Raw genomic sequence first — 19,274 nt, forward strand, 5'->3', positions numbered from 1 at the left:
TATCAAAACAGTAAATCAAGAATAAAAAATTTAAACTAAAAAAGAGGGAGAAGCAGAAGCAGAGGAAGGAACTTCTGGCAGAGGGAAAAGCACAGATGGACACTGAAGTACCAAAGTACTCAGGAATGAAAAGATGTCCCACACTCAGCTTCAGGAGCAACAGAATCTTAGAACCCAGGATCCTATTTTGTTCTGGTCTTTAACAGGACTCATCATACACTGTGATGACTGTCAGTTGATTTCCCTTCAGTAACTGGTAAGGTCCTATTGTGTAAATCCTGTGTGTTATTACCCTTCAGGGCACATACCCAGCGACTACTGCAGTGACTTTGAAATGCTTGTTAGTTGATTGTGATGAAAAGGTTAGGGGGGTCTGACCTTAGGGGCTGGAAAGGAGATGGATTAGACAGGCTGATGCAAGTAAGGCCTCCTAATTTATGGAAGACATGTGGACTTCACCCTATGGGGCAAACAACAGGATCTTGAGTCACTGGTGGATGGTGAGGAAGCTTTTTAAGGACATGTCTGTTGGCATGATGAGTAAGTAATGGGGTGAGAAGTCCGAGAAACAGAAACAAAGACTGGCCTCCATGCTATAAAAGCAATTTGAACCGCCCCCCCCAAAAAACCCCCCCCCAAAAAACAATTAGGACAGGAGCTAAACCATCCTAACAGGAAGAAGCGAAGGATTTTGAGGTAGCATAGGTAGCACTTGTAACTGCTTGACGTCGTTTGAGAAATTAATGTTAAAATAATTTTTAAAAGTTGAACTTAGGTCTGGGCCAGATAGCTTAGCTCGTTAGGACATTGTCACGCTAGGCAAAGGCGGCTGGTTTGATCCCCGTTCAGGGCACATACAGGTACAGATCGATGTTTCTGTCTCTCCCTTCCTCTCTCTAAAAATCAACAAATAAATTTTTAAAAAGTTGAACTTAACTTTTAAAGTAGAAACACCATAAAAATGTGTTTTATGCTATAACCGTACATCCCAAGGTAAGAATGAATGTTTCATTGGAAACACAGATTAAAAAAAAGTTATTGAGTAAAAACCAAACCAAACCAGTGTCAATTGTTCAGGAAGGATCACACGACATAAACTGAAAGTAAAAGCTGTCATTTCACTATAATGTATTCTCCTCTCATTTAGATTTTCAGTCTTTTTTGTAATTGATGAACTTGTCTGTATAGCAAAGTTTAAGTGAGCAACTTTAAAGAATTTCTGATCTTTCACAGGTAGAACACATCACTGGGCTGAAGGATGCTCTCACCAGCCAAGAGTAGAGGTTTTGGTCGGAGGTTTACAAGTGGATATAAGTGCCCTGGCCAGGTGGCTTAGTTGGTTAGAGCATCATCTTGATATATCCAAGTTGTGGATTCATTCCTGTCAGGGAACATACAAGAACCAACCAATGATTGCATAAATAAGGGGAATAATAAATCGTGGTTTCTCTTTCTTTCTCTCTCTCTCTAAAAATCAATCAATAAAAACAAACAAACAAACAAAAAAACACAAAAAAACAAGTTGACATAGGCATAAAGGAGGTATCCAAGAAGGATTTTGCAGCATATCCAACAGGAGGTTCTCTTGGAAAATGAGCTTTCAATGCTGTTTTTTTCCTAAAATATGTACACGATTGCAGTGTTAGAAAAAAATCTGTCTTACGTGATTATTATTCTTAAAGACAATGTTATAAGTATCATTATTTAACTTAAAAGTATCTTAGTGCTAGGATGTGACAACACATCACAAAGGAGGAAGCACCCCACACTGATGGTAATACTGTGACATTCCCAATAGATACATTTAAGTCCAGAATGCAGAATACATCAGGAGAAACAAAAAGCACGGGTGCACCATAAGCCTGGGCAGTGTGACTCAGAAGGCCTTTATAACAGGGGCTAAATCCTATAATTTGGTTTAATTCATATATTTATATATAGATATCTATACGGTCAATCAATCAGAGCAGGTATACAGGAAATCAGGCAGCAAGCTTAAGGGACTTTTACATGCTTTGCTTTTGTTCCTTCACATAAAATGGGTCAAAGGCGGGTGACATATTGTCGTTTTTAGGAAGATACCCGAATCTCAGTACTTTCCCTGAAATCTTTGAGAGACTAGCTGACCCGCCGAGAAGTGAGGAGAGACTGAAGGAAAGTGCGACCCGACAGGCTTCTCCTCGGCGTTTTCTAAAGGGACTCCCGGACTTCCAAGAAAGGTACCGACCGCCGCGGCAGGGGCAGAGGAGGATAGGTCTGCAGGACACAGTCCCGGAGTGTGGGGCACGCAGGTTGTGGTCTCGAGGAAAGCACCGCCCCTTCAGATCGCAGTGGGACCGCGAGGCAAAACCAGGAAGCGTGCACAGGGCGGAGCGACGTGCATGGGCGGGGCCTGGCTACGTGCGCGCCCGCGCCAAACACGGGAGCCGGGTGGGGGGGGAGAGCCTCGCGCGCGCGGAGAGGCCGGGTGATGGGGGCGGGCCGGACGCCTTGTGCGACCAATTGAGAGGCCGTATCTTCATGACGTAGAGCTCTCCGGATGCGATTGCCAGTCGGCGGGTCCGACGGGTGTGTGCGCGGGCGCGCGCGGGGGGCGGGATTTCCTCCTAGTCCCGGAAGCGGGAGCTGTGTGTTCTCATGCGAACGGGAAGGAGCGTTGGGGCGCCGGCGTCGCGAGGTTGAGATATTTTCGGGCCCGAAACGGGAAGAAGCTGCTGCCGCCCGCCGCCAGCCCGTGCCGTGCCGCCCTCCGCCGCTCGTCCGGGCCGGCCGCGCCCCTGCTCCCGCCCCTCCCTCACGGCCCGTCCGCGTGTGGCGCGGTCGACGGGCGCCGGGGCTGCGGCGGTCGGCGGCCGGGCGGCGGCGGCGCTGACAGGTGAGCGAGGCGGGCGGGCAGGTCCTAGGCCCCCTCCTCCTCCCTCCGCTCTTGGCTCCCCGCGCCCGGCCGGGACCTCGGACCCGCGCTGCGCCCGCTTGTTACGGGCCGCCATCTTCCTGGAGGACGCGGCCGGCAGGGCTGCGGGCAGGACCGGGCCGGACAGAGCTGGGCGGCGGCGGCGGCTTGCAGGGCCAGAGTACAGGCTGGGCCAGGGTCCGGGTAGAGTCCGGGCAGTACGGGGGTTTGGGTAAGGCAGGTTTCGGGTAGGACAAGGCCGCGGTCCGCTTAGGACAGGGCCGGGGTCCGGGTAGGGGTTGGGCCTGGGTCGCAACTCTAGGTCTAGGCAGGACCAGGGTCGTAGCTCGAGGTCCGGGCAAGGCCGGGGTCGTAGTCCGGGGGCCTGTTGGGGTCCTGACAGGATCAGGGTTTAGAGTCTGGGCAGGACAGAGCAGAATCAGGGCCCCGCTGCGGGTCCGGCCCGCACTGCGACGGCCTCGCCCTGCCCTCCGCCCCGGAGCCCGAGGCCGCCGGCCGGCCGGCTGGGCAGGGGAAAGGGTCATTCGGACCAGGAAGTGGGGATCCTGTTGCTCGGTGCGTGTTGGGGAAGCTCCCATTCTCTCGATACTCTTGAGCAAATGCAGATTCCAAAGGACTAGGAAAAAAAGTCAAATCTGAATATGTTCCGTGTTCGAATTAGGATCATGAGACAGTCGAGAAAGGGACAGGTCAGGAATCCCTTACCCACCTGGTTTTCGATCGTGTCCAATCAGAACGTAAACTTAATTAAGAGTTAAGACTTCAGTGTAACTTTGTATTTGGTTCTTTGTGCGCTTAATATTACTTTCCCCCTAATTTTCTGTTTTTGTGAAATGGCCTTTAATTTTGACTGACATAAAACTTGAGGAAATTATCTGTAACGTAGCTCTTATGCTTTTGAGAGCCCCTCCTTGGCTGCGTTGTACTCCATTTAATCTTAAGTCGAAGTTTGAAGTTTTGGATAACTGAGGGAACGGAAATACTTTTCTGGACTGTGCAGGAAAATTAGTTTTTAAGTGAGAGTTTTTAAAAAAAGATAATGCCAAATTGAAGACGAATACAGTATTGTTAAGTAAGCCTACTAAAGTTTTTTGTTATTTAGCTGGTCTCATAAGTGGTGTTAATTATGTAAAACGCATTTGAAATAACGTGCTAAGTTGTAGTTTGCAAAAACCAAGAGGAGGGGTGGGAGAAGAGTGATTTTCACTTCTCTGTGGTAGTCAGATACATAGTATGTGCAATGTGCAATTTCCATGCTTCCCCACCTGCCTGGCTCCCTCTAATTTACAGCCTGGGTAATTTACAGAAGTTGGGATGGTTGTGGCATTTTGCCTTTTGCCTATGTTCAATGTACTGAAAGGCAGTTTTATAATCAAGCTATAAGGAATCACTTTACCAAAGTTTGAAGTAAAATAGTTTCTGACAGGCATCAGATTAGTAAGTTTGTTATTCAACCATAAATTTGATTTGTGTGCTTCCCTTTGAAACTGGTTTTTCGTTAGAAATAAATACACTGTATTTTGAAAAGTTAGTGTGAGATGACTTATTTACATGAAATGTTGTTGTGGCTTTTTATTGATTATAAATTACCCTCTTTATACTTCATTTTCTTTATCTCTAAAAGCAGGATGGATAAAAATGTATATATGACTGTTGAAACAGGTTGATGTTGGGATTTTACTATTTAAGTTACTGAGATTCTTAAGAATTTTGAAAATGGTGCTCACCTTATTACTATTTCCAGTATTATTTCTGTGATTGTAAATTTTAATTTATTAGAGAAAATTACTATTTGCTTGTTCACATGTATCTGAAATCAGGTTCTGAAGACAGACTGTATATTTGGGGAAAGGACTCTAGCACTTATTTTAATGTGTTTTGTAGAAGAGGAGCTGAAATTAAATGACACCACATTCAGGGAAAAATTTGATTTTATTTAATATTCCTAGGAATTGAGGTTTGTTTGTGTGTTTATTTTTGAGATTTGGAGATTTTATTGAATATGACATACAAAATGATATGCAAAAATAAGGATAAATTTTGACATACATAGTTAAACTCTGGAAACAAATATTTTTCTTAGTCACTTGTTTTTATGAAGAAATATTCACATTATAAAATGCATTTCTAAAATATTTAAGTGTAAGTTGGGATCATCAAGTTGTTAACAGTAATAACAATAAACAAAACCTTCAAGTAACCCTACTATACATAGATTTGCAACAATATTTACAAGTTTTTGTAGTGATAGCCCTGTGGTTGATGTTACTAACCAAGAAGTGGCTGAGAAACTCCTTTCACTCTTATTTCAGTGCCATGCTGGTGATGTTCATACTTTTCGAATGATGACTAGGACTATGTAACCTAGGTCCAATTTTACAATTTTAGTAACATGTTACCTTTATGATGCTCCCTTGAGATTGCAAAAAAAAAACAACCTGGATATGTGAATCTATTTGCTGTTCTGATGTTAAAGGCACAAGTTTTTTTTGTTTGTTTTTTAGGTAGAGAGAGACATACAGACATAGACAGGAAGGGAGAGAGATGAGAAGCATCAACTTGTAGTTGAGTCACTTTTAGTTGACATTGATTGCTTCTCAAATTACCGGGATGGGGTGGGGGAGATAGGGGGACCTTGGAGCTCAAGCCAAGTTAAAGGCACAAGTTTGTTGTTGTTGGGTTTTTTTTGTTTTTTTTTTTCTGAAGCTGGAAACGGGGAGAGACAGTCAGACAGACTCCCGCATGCACCCGACCGGGATCCACCCGATCCCGGCACGCCCACCAGGGGCGAAGCTCTGCCCACCAGAGGGCGATGCTCTGCCGCGACCAGAGCCACTCTAGCGCCTGGGGCAGAGGCCAAGGAGCCATCCCCAGCGCCCGGGCCATCTTTGCTCCAATGGAGCCTCGGCTGCGGGAGGGGAAGAGAGAGACAGAGAGGAAGGACGGGGGAGGATGGAGAAGCAAATGGGCGCCTCTCCTATGTGCCCTGGCCGGGAATCGAACCCGGGCCCCCCGCACGCCAGGCCGACGCTCTACCGCTGAGCCAACCGGCCAGGGCCTGTTGTTGTTTTTTACAGGAACAGAGAGAGAGAGAGTGTCAGAGGTCAGAGACAGGGATAGACAGATGGAAACAGAGAGAGATGAGAAGCATCAATCATCAGTTTTTTTTTCGTTGCAAGACTTCAGTTGTTCATTGATTACTTTCTCATATGTGCCTTGACCGCGGGCCTTCAGCATACCGAGTAATCCCTTGCTGGAGCCAGCGACCTTAAGGTTCAAGCTGGTGAGCTTTGCTCAAACCAGATGAGCCCGCGCTCAAGCTGGTGACCTCGGGGTCTTGAACCTGGGTCCTCAGCATCCCAGTCCAAGGCTCTATCCACCACCTAGAGGCACAAGTTTTAAATATGCCTTCATTAACACATGCTTATACTCTTGTAGAGCTCTCATGTTTAAAACCATTCTTTTCAGATTGGTAAATGCAAGAAAATTTGAGAGTATATTCTAGTTATTCTTCCTGTAAGACTTTTGCTTAATGGAGAGAAAAAAAACAGCAGTGTTGTATTTATGGAATATACATTGTTTAAAAACCAGACACTGATGCAGGGGTTTTGTTTATGATCTTTTGTAAAACTTCATTCTTGTAAAGAGTTCTCCTTTTTCTATAAAAGCTTATTTTAGAGTCTACAGTGAATGAGGCACTGTCTTCTAAGAGGGTTAAACTCAGTAGACCTGATGTTAAGTTTATTTCAGTTTAAACTTTTTGCTCCTTATTGTTGCTCTGGCTGATGTCTTTGGAGTTACTCTACTTCTGGATTTATTGTGATTAGAAAATGAATTTTTTTATTGGCATGTGGAATCGTAAGGTAGAAAACCATTAGGTTCTCTTATTAAAAGAAAGATGATAATTCCAATATGGACATTTTTTCCCCGTAATATTCTAATGATTTATTTTTCCTTAATATAAATGTCTTTCTTAGGAACAGGGAAAAATGACTTAATTTATTTTTTCCCCTCACCCCCGCAAGTTTCTTATACCTTTAACCTTTTAATGTCTTTATAAACAGTTTTTTTTACAGAATTTATGGTGGCACTGTTGTGGCTCCTGTTTAATCTTGAAGGGTTACAGGAGAGTGATGTCACTAGCATCACTTGTGCCTCTGTCAGGGTCTGGTTCCTTCTTTGTATCAGCCCTACTTCCCTGCTAGTGAAATGTGGGCTACAGCATGCATTTGTGTAACATGGGGGAAGACGTTTGATATTTACTCGAATTTAAAAGCATATTACTTAATTTTTAGGGGAATTTGATAATTGTCAAGACATACAGTCTTCAGTAAAAATATTCTTTATGAAATCTGATATGGAAATGTTTTGGCTTAAAAACTGATAAATTTTGACTTTGCATGGTAAAGTGCTCTCTTTTATTTGCAAACAGCATGCTTTAGAACAGTGGTCCCCAACCCCCCGGGCCGTGAACCGGTACTGGCTCAGTGGGTCATTTGGTACCGGTCCGCAGAGAAAGAATAAATAACTTATATTATTTGTTTTATTTATATTTAAGTCTGAACGATGTTTTATTTTAAAAAAATGACCAGATTCCCTCTGTTAAATCCGTCTAAGACTTACTCTTGACGCTTGTCTTGGTCACGTGATACATTTATCCATCTCACCCTAAAGGCTGGTCTGTGAAAATATTTTCTGACATTAAACCAGTCCGTGGCCCAAAAAAGGTTGGGGACCACTGCTTTAGAAAGTATATCCTGATTGTTAGGACCATTTAAAAACTCTGCAGTGACTGTCCCCTGCCTAATTAAGAAGTGCCCAGACCTTTGAGCATAGCTGGACTCCCATGGGGCCTTTCATTGCTGCCTTCTCCTTGCTGGTAGGGCCACCTTTTTTTTTTTTTTTGTATTTTTCTGAAGCTGGAAAAGGAGAGAGGCAGTCAAACAGACTCCCACATGCGCCGACCAGGATCCACCTGGCACGCCCACCAGGGACGCTCTGCCCACCAGGGGGCGACGCTCTGCCCCTCCAGGGCGTCGCTCTGCTGCGACCAGAGCCACTCTAGCGCCTGGGGCAGAGGTCAAGGAGCCATCCCCAGCGCCGGGCCATCCTTGCTCCAATGGAGCCTCGGCTGCAGGAGGGGAAGAGAGAGACAGAGAGGAAGGAGGGGGGGGGGGTGGAGAAGCAAATGGGCGCTTCTCCCATGTACCCTGGCCGGGAATCGAACCCGGGTCCCCCGCATGCCAGGCCAACGCTCCACCGCTGAGCCAACCAGCCAGGGCCTGGTAGGGCCACCTTTGGCTGGCCTACACTGACCAGTGCTTCCTGCTCTCCTCCCCAAATCCTTAAAATCATGGTCTTGCCTTTGCTCTCTAGTTTCTTTGCCTGGAATTGAAAGTCGTTCTTTAACTCAACCTTGTAAAGGTATTTCAAGAGTCCCTCAGGAATTCTCACCTTCATTTCTAAGGTGGTGCTGAGTGCTTCCCTGTTTCCATAGTACCCTAGGAATGGCACCTAATTAATGAATGTAAGTTCCTTGTGGTTAAGACCTTCTATGTTTGTAATTAATCTCTGCTCAGCCCAAGGCCAGCTACATTATAGATGTTTAGTAAACTTTGTTCAACTAGAGGGATAAAGGCATATTTAAAGACACCTCCTACCTCATATTTAGAGAAATTATTTGCAGATCATACATTTGCATACTTTCATGAACACAAAGGTCTTCACAAGAAAAGGGTGCAATAGAAAGTACATAAAATTATATTTATAAAATGTTAACTGACTTGATAGCTGCATCTAGTGCAAACAGTACTGGTTCAGGTGGAGTCATTTTTGTGACTTAGATTAAACTTTTTAGTCTTTAATAATAATAAACATTTCTTACCTTTATTTTGCTTTAAGATTAAAACAAATTTTATTTACCAAAATCAAAGCAATTGATATATAGTGAAAATGTATTTTTAAGCTTCAGTAGAGTCTCTCCTTGAGAATCCCTTCTTTAGAGTCATTGCTGCAGGGCCTGATAGGAGGAGAGCCACTGAGAGAAAAGTAGTCATTCCTTACTTACTTGAGCAGATGTTTTTGATCAGTCAGACACTAGCAATACAAAGATGAATGGTACCAGAAATTTTTTCTAAGGCTGTGGTCTAGAAGAAATTTGGAAAGTTATAGTAACTGTTCTGTTTAGAGGAAGATAGACTGACATTTGGACTCTCAGAGCTTCTGTATGTAAAACTTTTTGATCCTTCTCAACTCCACATTTCCTTGAGCTGCTTGTTATGACAGGCAAATTTATTATAGCATATCTTATATCAGGCACCCCTCATCTCCCTTCCCTATTTTATTTTTCTTTGTAGCATTTATTACATTATGACATGACATGTAATTTCTGTATTATGTATTATCTGTCTTCTCATACTTGACTGTAAACTTATGGGTTGAAGGTTCTATTTTGTTTATTGATATGAATCCAGATCTTAGAACGGTACACAGTATGAACTAATTTATGAATAAACCCCAGGGTTTAATAATAAACAGAAGGGATATATTGACCACTTTTTGGGAGCTTTCCACTAAGGCAGGCGGATACAGGGGGTCCTTGGGTTATAGCACAGTTCAGTTCCTGTGACAGTGATGTTTCGTAAATTTTGGTATAAGTCGAAACACGCCTTAGCCTAAGTCACTTACCTATCGTAACACAGTTGTAAAATCATAATCTAGAGCAGGGGTAGTCAACTTTTTTATACCTACCGCTCACTTTTGTATCTTTGTTAGTAGTAAAATTTTCTAACTGCCCACCAGTTGCACAGCAATGGTGATTTGTAAAGTAAGAAAGTAACTTTATAAAATTTATAAAGTGGAGTTACAGCAAGTTAAAGCATATAATAATAATTACTTACCAAGTACTTTATGTCGGATTTTCGCTAAGTTTGGCAGAATAAATCTTTATAAAACAACTTACTATAGTTAAATCTATCTTATGTATACTTTGGTTGCTCCGCTACTGCCCACCATGAAAGCTGGAATGCCCACTAGTGGGCAGTAGGGACCAGGTTGACTACCACTGATCTAGGGCATAAAAACACAAACATGCTGTGTTACTGCGTATTCTTCCACCTTGTGCAGCCAAAGTAGGTGGCTCTCATAGTCTGTAAACGGCACTAATTGTGTAAGCTGAAACACATCTCAGTTTTTTAAAGTTTTTGTGGGAGTGCGTGTTGTAAACTTGAAAGTCCTATGTTGAGACTGTTGTAACTGAAGACCCCCTGTAGTCAATAGATGAGTAGGCTGTCCAGGGAGATCATCCAGTAGGCCTTAAGGGATTCAGAGGCTTCCTTCCCTAAGGAAGGGTGGGATGGGAAAGAGAGCATTCTAGGCATAGAGGATAAGTGTGCAAACACTCTGAGCTGAGGAGGGGAGGGGAAGAGCAATTGGAAGGAACTAATTTTCATGAGACCGAGTCAGGGAAAGGGCTGGATGAGGTAGCAACTATATCCTACTGGGTCTGGGAGGTCCTTACATAGATGAAAATTTTGCTCTATATTCCAAGGACAATTGGAGGGTTTTAAATCAGAATTGCCTTTTTAAAGTGGTCATTCTGCTTTATGAAGAGTGGCATGGAGGGGAAGGAATGGGCACACACAGATGGGTGTTACTTGGCCCCAAGGTAGAGAGCCCTCTTGTTTCCAGTGTCTATCACAGTGGAGAAGGCCAAGCCCTGCTCTAATTGAGGAATAGCTTGCTCCGAACCTCTTTCGTTTGTGTTACACATAATGTATGTTTAAAAAATATGCCTTAAATATGCTAGCGTTTGTCAGTTTTTTAAAGTATACTTGTTGTTTCAGCTTTTATTAAGGCAAACTAATTATTTACATTTCTTTCTTTTTTTATTTTTTTATTTTTATTTTTTTTTATTTTATAATTTTATTTTTTAAATGGGGTGACATCAATAAATCAGGATACATATATTCAAAGATAACCAGTCCAGGTTATCTTGTCTTTCAATTATGTTGCATACCCACCACCCAAAGTCAGATTGTCCTCTGTCACCTTCTATCTTGTTTTCTTTGTGCCCCTCCCGCCCCCTATCCCTGTCCCATTCCCCCCTCCCCCCCGTAACCACCACACTCTTATCAATGTCTCTTAGTTTCACTATTATGTCCCACCTACGTATGGAATAATACAGTTCCTGTTTTTTTCTGATTTACTTATTTCGCTTCGTATCATGTTATCAAGATCCCACCATTTTGCTGTAAATGTTCCGATGTCATCATTTCTTATGGCTGAGTAGTATTCCATAGTGTATATGTTAAGGCAAACTAATTAAAAGATTCCTTTTTTGGAAACGTCTTTGAAAAATGAGAACGTTCTGTTTTCAGGATTCAAAAAGCTTTATTGTCAGAGCTCAAGATACAGGGATAAAAACACAGTTACTAGTTTGATATAGATTTATAAGTTATGTCTTTCTCTCTGAACATGTTAAACATTCCCTTTTCAAATATTTTTTCTGAAAATATCAATTTCTTTAAAATCTGTTCTTTGAAAAGAACACTATTTTTCTTTCTTTTGTTGATTACATTATAGTATCTCTGTGTTTCATTGTTGAGATTTTACCATCTGTATAATTTTTGCCCCACCATATACACATAGTGTCCACACAAACTGTATATAGTACGGTAATCCATTGCTGCCTGGTTTATCACAACTTTGCGTAGTCAGAGATTACCAGGAACCTTAAAAGTAGACTAAAGTTACCTTTTAAAAATCTAGACATTTGGAAGTCAAAGCATTTTCTCTCTACTTGTGTTTTTAACAGATAAATAGAAAACATTTAAACAATGTACATGCTTATTGTGATTTAGTGTGGAAGCTTAATTTGAAAATCTTTTTGGATAAAACTTTTCTTGGCATTGTAAGGTTCATGTTCCTTTTTGATTAATATCTGACTCTTTAATGATACTTGCTATCAGATTAGAATCTATTTCTGGTTTCCCTTCAGTGGGTCACTTGGAGTACAGGCCATTGTACAAATGAGTAACTGATGAATCAGCAAGATATGCTTCTTCACACCTTAGAAATCTAGGGAGGGAAAGGGTAATCAGTGTGACCCAAGGACACAGTGAATGAGGCAGTTGACAGTAGTTGGTCTCTGAACCTGCAACTCCCCCCCTTTTTTGTGACAGAGGCAGAGAAAGGGACAGATAGGGGCAGACAGACCCGAAGGGAGAGAGATGAGAAGCATCAATTCATTGTGGCACCTTAGTTGTTCATTGATTGCTTTCTCATATGTGCCTTGACCAGGGGCTACAGCAGAGCTAGCGACCCCTTGCTCAAGCCAGCGACCTTGGGCTTCAAACCAGTGACCTTTGGGCTCAAGCCAGCGACCATAGGGTCATATCTACGATCACACACTCAAACTAGCGACCCTGCGCTCAAGGCGGATGAGCGCATGCTCAAGCCTGTGACCTCGGGTTTTGAACCTCAGTCCTCTGCATCCCAGTCAGCTGCTCTGTCCACTGCACCACCGCCTGCCTGTTCAGGCTCCCATTTCTTTTATACATTGGAAGGAGAAAATAGAGTTGCCAAGCAAAACTGTAGAGCATTCAGGCACATAGCATTTAAGACTGACTGGCAGAACTCCAGTCGTGTGAGATGCTTTCTGGCAGAGAGTGCTTTGAAATTCTAAATGACCATGAGTTCTAGTATTGAAGTCAAGCCCACAACACTCAAGTTCAAAATATTGAGAGTGTGTTTGATTGTCATTGTGCAGTTTTTTAAAATCTGTACTTCAGTAAAGTTTTTGTGACATCATATTACAGCTCAAGATAAAAAACAAAGGTCAGATGTTTTCCCAAAGTCATTATTTGTCCCAAATTGTTTGTATTATTAGATATTTTTATGAGCGAGCAAATAACAGCTAGATTATTAATTTCCATTTTATGATCTGCTGTTTGGAGGTGAGATTAGGGAAGTTTATTGATAATTTTTAAGAATATGTTTACCAAATGTTTGATAATAATGAACAATACATTCAATAAGCCTTAATGCAGTAGCATGGAATACTTTGTTTTTATTAGTGCCATTGTCATCTCTGGCATTATGGGACTGAGAGGGAAAGCTTTCATTCTTTTTGACTATCCATGTGGGTGTGAATGAAACACCACTTTGAAGTAACAGTCATTTTCTGAGACTGAGTTTTGGTTTATGTTATTTTATAACAGTTGATAATTAGTTTCTGAAAATAATGGTCAGAAAATAGTGTAATATTGCAGTTGCAGTCTTACAATTTTAGAGCTTTAAAAACTCAAACTGAAGCCTACAGAAGTAAAATTAATTAGAAATACAGCTAGTTAGTTGGTGGCAGAGTAAAGACTTTAAGTTCAGTTTTCTTTTGTGATTATGGAACTCACCTAAGGTTCTTATCCAGACCTACTGTTGACAGTGATATTCAAAAGAAAAATTGAAATTGGTGAAAATGTTAACTTGCTAAATGCTACAGATTTTAGGTCGGCATTTTAAGAAATTTTTTATTTACTGATTTTACCTAGAAGAGGGAGGGAGAAAGAGGGACAGGAACATCAGCCTTTTCCTGTATGTGCTGTGACTGGGGACCAAACCAGCAACCTCTGTGCTTTGGGATGATGCTCTAGCCAACCAAGCTATCTGACCAGGGCTGGGTCAGCATTTTTTTTTTTTAAGCAAATTCTTCTTTTTCTTTTTTTAATAACGAGAGACAGACAGATAGGCAGGAAGGAAGGGAAAGAGATAAGAATCATTAACTCACAGTTGCTTTAGTTCATTGATTGCTTCTCATATGTGTCTTGACTGGGGGTGGAGGGAGCTCCAGCAGAGCCAGCGACCTCTTGCTCAAGCCAATGACCTTTGGCTTCTTTCTCTGTTATTTATTCTTCATAGTACCTGTTTTGCTATTTGGGAAATGAGGGTCTGGAGATAACATAGTTTGCAAAATGAGAGGAGCAGAAAATGGGATCTGTCTAGCTTCTTGCTTCCAAGTCTACCACAGATTGTATCATTGGAAAAGTATAAGTGTCCTGTGTAGCACCTTAGGTCCAAGTAACTTGAGGTGAGGGCTAGCTAGCTATACAGCATAGCTAAGCATCAGATAAGCTGACTTTGACCAGAATTTTTTTGTTTGTTTTGTGTTTGGGGAATCGACAAAGAGAAAGATGAGGGAAGAGAAGCATCAACTTGTTCTACTTAGTTGTGCCAGTGATTGCTTCTTATATGTGCCCTGACAAGGGCTCAAACCAGTAACCTCGGTTGGAGCCAGTGCCCTCCCCTAACTGGTGACCTGGAGAGCTTGAACTGGTGATCTGGTGCCTTCAGGCTCAAGCCTCAACCCTTGTGCTCTGGGAGGATGCTCTATACACTGTGCCACCGGCCAGGGCTTGACTAGAAAGTTTTAATAGTAGTTTTTATAGTGATTATTAAGGTCAGAAGTATACCACACTATAGGGCTAAACAGTAATTCAACATTGTTGGAGCTGATTTTGATAGTTTACTTCGACCTGTTATGGTGATGGTATTAGGTCCATTGTCTGTTGAACTATAATCCTAATTGGCGTAGTAATTATGATCCAGTGACTTTTAAAGTAGGGATGTATTACGCTTTTATTTATTTTTTATTTTTTTGTATTTTTTTGTATTTTTTCGAAGCTGGAAACGGGGAGGCAGTCATACAGACTCCCGCATGCGCCCAACTGGGATCCACCCGGCATGCCCACCAAGGGGCGATGCTCTGCCCATCTTGGGGCATCGCTCTGCTGCAACCAGAGCCATTCTAGCGCCTGAGGCAGAGGCCACAGAGCCATCCTCAGCACCCGGGCAAACCTTGCTCCAGTGGAGCCTCGGCTGCGGTAGGGGAAGAGAGAGACAGAAAGGAAGGAGAGGGGGAGGGGTGGAGAAGCAGATGGACGCCTTTCCTGTGTGCCCTGGCCGGGAATCGAACCTGGGACTCCTGCACGCCAGGCTGACGCTCGACCACTGAGCCAACCGGCCAGGGCTGTATTACACTTTTAGGATATCAAACTGTTTTTCCAAAGTTATATATATATATTTTAATTCATTACTCTAGAACTTTTTATTATTATTATTATTACTTTTGTATTTTTCTGAAGTGAGAAGTGAGGGTGGGGGGGGGATGACAGACAGACTCCCGCATGCGCCTGACCGGGATCCACCAGGGGGCGATGCTCAGCCTCTCTGGGGCGTTGCTCCCTGTAGTCAGAGCCATTCTAGTGCCTGAGGTGGAGGCCATGGAGCCATCCTCAGCGCCCGGGCCAACTTTGCTCCAATGGAGCCTTGGCTGTGGGAGGGGAAGAGAGAGACAGAGAGGAAGGAGAGGGGGAGGGGTGGAGAAGCAGGTGGGCGTTTCTCCTGTGTGCCCTGACCAGGAATCGAACCTGGGACTTCCACACGCTGGGCTGATGCTCTACTGCTGAGCAAACCAGCCAGGGCTCACTCTAGAACTTTTTAAAGTAGTATCACTATTGTAAGGAGCACTTCATGTTAGGGTGTATTCATTATATTTTTTTTTTAGATGAGAGGAGGGGAGATAGTGAGGAAGACTCCTGCATGTGCCCCCCACTGGCATCCACCTGGCAACCCCCATCTTGGGCCAATGCTGGGATACTGAGCTATTTTTAGCACCTGGGGCTAATTTGCTCTGACCAGCCAAGCTATCTTCAGTGCCTGCGGCCATGCTTGAACCAGTCAAGCCACTGGCTGCGGGAGGGGAAGAGGGTGGAAAGGAGTGAGGGGTGGAAGCAGATGGTTGCTTCTCCTGTGCCCTGACTGGGAATTGAACCTGGGATGTCCATATGCAGGGCTGACATTTTATTCACTGAGCCACCGGCCAGGGCATTTTAATATTAATTCTTTTGTGCTGTCATCTTATAAAAGTGAAAACACTTCGTTCAGTCATCACCTCTATTATTTGAGAATGGAGTTGGATGCAGTGGCTTCCTGAGTGCAGTGTGGTATTTTATTGCTGCCCTGGTCTGGCCTTTGGCTCTCTAATAACAGTAATGACTGCATTTTTTTTTTCTTTTAAAGCATGTGCTCTGTGCTGTATGTGTCTTAAAAAGGCTCACAGCTGGTAAAATCGGAGGGCCCAGTGTTGCCACTTGGAGAATGGGGAGTTTGGGTTAACTTCCGCCTCTTGATTCTCAGCCTGTTGTTCATAGATGGAGGGAGGGAGTGTCCTTGGACTTCTGAATCTATGTTTAACATTTCTAGCATGTGTCTAGTGAAAAGACTCAAAGCTTTCAGCATATTGCAAAAGGATCTTTGACCTTTTTTATATAAATAACAGTTTTAGTGTGTTTGCCACTTAGGAACTTCTTCAGTGTAAGGATTACAGTAAAAAATTATATTTATCAAAATAACTTTGTATTTAACTCTTCTATGTGTTTCGATCTCAGGTGCATACTTAAGTATGTGTACACATGTATACACATATAAAATCTAGGGAATATCTAAAATAAGATGAAAATGAACTCAATGTAATTTTACCCTAACCTAAAAATACTACCTTTTCCCTCATTTTCATGTCTTTTGGGATATGTAGCAACAGAACCTTTCACTTGGATTCATCTTATATTTTGGAGCAGCAGAACTCATTTGACATGGCTGTGTTACTGGGTTTTATAGGATTTTCCACTCGGATCTGTGGAGAGGACAGGGAATAACATCTCAGCTGGCCTTGCTGTCAGTGTAAACTGAAAGGTAGAAGAGGAGTTTCCTGTATCAGGAAGGTTCTGTGGAAGAATTGGAGTTAGAGAAGACTTCAGGAGTTGGATTAATAATTCAGAGATAGATAATGGTTATTTGAACAGTTTAGACAGTACAGATGGGAGATATAAGCTTATTTGAGAAGAGGTTAGAACGGTATTTTCAGATTTCTGGTTTGGGCAGTTGGGTAGACAATATGCTGCCTTGAGGCTGAAAAGCAGTCATTAGTTTTTGCTGTGTGTGTGTGTGTGTGTGTGTGTGTGTGTTAGAGAGAGGGAGAGAGAGAGGAAGGGACATGGGGTGGGGAGGAGAGATGACAAGCATCAAGTCATAGTTGCTTCACTTTAGTTGTTTATTGATTGCTTTTCATATGTGCCCAGACTGGGGCAGGGGATGAGGGGACTCAAGCCAAGCCAGTGACCTTGGGCTTAAGCCAACTATCTTTGGACTCAAGCCAGCGACCTTGGGATCATGTCGTTGATCCCACGCTCAAGCCAAGGATCCTGTGCTGTAGCTGACAACCTTGGGGTTGCCAATGGGGGCCCTCAGCGCCCTGGGCCATCGCTTAATCTGCTGTGCCAGCACTGGTTCAGGCTGCTTGTTTTAAATGGGAAAAGGGGGATGAATTTGAGGAGTCTGTAGGTCAAAGAAATGTTCACCACAAATTTGCTTTGCACTGAAATTCAGCATTTGGTATTAACTGAAGCCATGAAAAGCCAAAAGTAGAAGAGCAGAATGGAGGCACAACAAAGAAGGTTGGAGCTTCAGGTGTGTGTGATGCTCTTCTAGAGAGACTGTTCATCTGTGGGCAGCAAAGTGCTGAGGCTGATAGGTTACTCTCTGTTTTGTCTCTTTATTTCCTTCTACCAGTTGAGTTGTACCTATGAAAGCCAGTTCCTCTTGTCCTGGAACTTGTTCAGGGTGGTTGTACTCATTAGTGCAGTTACACAATTAAATGAATATAAACTAATAAAAGTAGTGCAAAAGTAGTTATTCATAGGACAAGTAATTTGACAACTTTGCAGTGTCTTGATAACAAGATCACTTAAGAAAATTGCTATCAAATTCATTATATGTATAAGACAATTGAAAAATTAGGGAATGAGTACAGCCAGAGGCAACATGCAGAAGGAAAGATGGAAGACTACCAAGCTGCCCAAGAGATTGCTTTTGTTATTGATGAAGTGAGCAATATTATAAAAGAGGCCACAGAACGTGCATCCGGTAGCAATATTTGTCAGCACAGCAAAGTGAATCAGTGGTCACAAAAGGTGGTTATAAATGCAGTAGAACAAACTTTAGGCCAACTGGACAAGCTTGGGAAAACATTTAAATACACTGTGACCTGTATAATTGTGCAGGAGAGTGGAGCAGGATTACAACCTGCAAATTCTTGCTTCTGGGACAACTCTGCTAATGGGGAACAAGACCAGGTGCTGCATTAGCCGTGCCTGTGGACTGGCCATGTGACCTCATTCAGCCTGTCATCTTTCTTTTGTCTCAACATTTCTCTTTCACCTAGTTACCAGTTGTGAATTCAGTGAACACCTTTCTCATTTTCTTTCAATGTATTTTTTGTGGCACTCTCAAATGTAGAGGAAAAAAAACTAAATGACTGCACTGTTCTAGAACTAACTGTACCCCCTCAGAGGAATGTACCGGCACTTGTCTTACCCCTGAATAGTTCTTTTCAAAGATGCTAAAAACTCAAACATGTTAGCGTGAAACTTTATTCTCTGAAATGATTTAAATACACTAGTGTTCCATATTTTGTACTGTTGTTAGACTAAATAAATTATTCCAATTAGAAAAATTGGAGAGTAACCATTCTAGAAATATTGTGCCATTCAGATTATTCTTTAACTAAGTTGTATTTAAAGAACAAACAATGCCTGACTGGTGGTGGCACAGTGAATAGAGCGTCAACCTGGGATGTTGAGGTCCAGGTTCAAAATCCCAAGGTCGCCAGCTTGAGTGCAGGATCACCAGTTGAGTGTGAGGTTGCTGGCTCGACTGGAGCACCCTTCCCATCAGGACACATGAGAAGCAATCAATGAACAAAAGTGCTGCAACTTGAAGTTGATATACTTGTTTCTGTACTCTCCCATCTCTCTCTCTTCTGCTTTAAAAGAAAAAAAAAAGAACAAAGTGAAAATCTTATGTGAAAAAGAAATAACGTGAAATATTAGGCTGGCTCTATCTAAGAAAAAGGCACAAGTGAAGGAATGTATGCAGTTAAAGTGGGTAAGGATTCATGTGTCAGTTTATAGAATTGCCTATTGTAATTTATTTTACAGTTGCTTCCAATTATGTAGGGCAGAGGGGGAACATCAGGGTTGGGGGTGAGAGAGGAGGAGGAGAAAACTAGTCAGTTAGGAGTTAGCATCACTCAAGTTGCAGACCTGAGTTGAAGGAAGAAGATAGCACTTGCAGAGGCCTGTCTACCCCGTTGATCTAGCATCAAGGAGGCCATTGACCCACCTACAAAGGAACTATGTTGTCCTTGCAGAGACTGCAATCTGCCAGGAGGCCCCCCAGCCTCTTGGTTTTGTCCTTTCCTGTCCCTGCCTTCCTCACCTCCAGTCTCCTTCCCTGTTACTCTGTCTTT

The 19,274-nt window shown here is 42.7% G+C and overlaps 1 protein-coding gene across 3 annotated transcripts in view; it reads left to right on the forward strand.

Annotated features, from left to right (window-relative positions):
• The first annotated feature begins 2,604 nt into the window (after positions 1 to 2,604).
• Positions 2,605 to 19,274, forward strand: part of LARP4B (La ribonucleoprotein 4B) — a 95,520-nt gene continuing 78,850 nt past the window's right edge. For 2 of the 3 annotated variants that reach the window (XM_066233233.1, XM_066233235.1), the window contains exon 1: positions 2,606 to 2,875. The gene's annotated coding sequence lies outside the window, so the exon portion shown is untranslated. Of the gene's footprint in view, positions 2,876 to 19,274 lie in introns of all 3 variants that reach the window. The other variant, XM_066233234.1, reaches the window with a different exon arrangement.

Source organism: Saccopteryx bilineata, chromosome 5 (genome assembly GCF_036850765.1).
Source record: "Saccopteryx bilineata isolate mSacBil1 chromosome 5, mSacBil1_pri_phased_curated, whole genome shotgun sequence".
In the NCBI taxonomy this organism is placed as follows: domain Eukaryota; kingdom Metazoa; phylum Chordata; class Mammalia; order Chiroptera; family Emballonuridae; genus Saccopteryx; species Saccopteryx bilineata.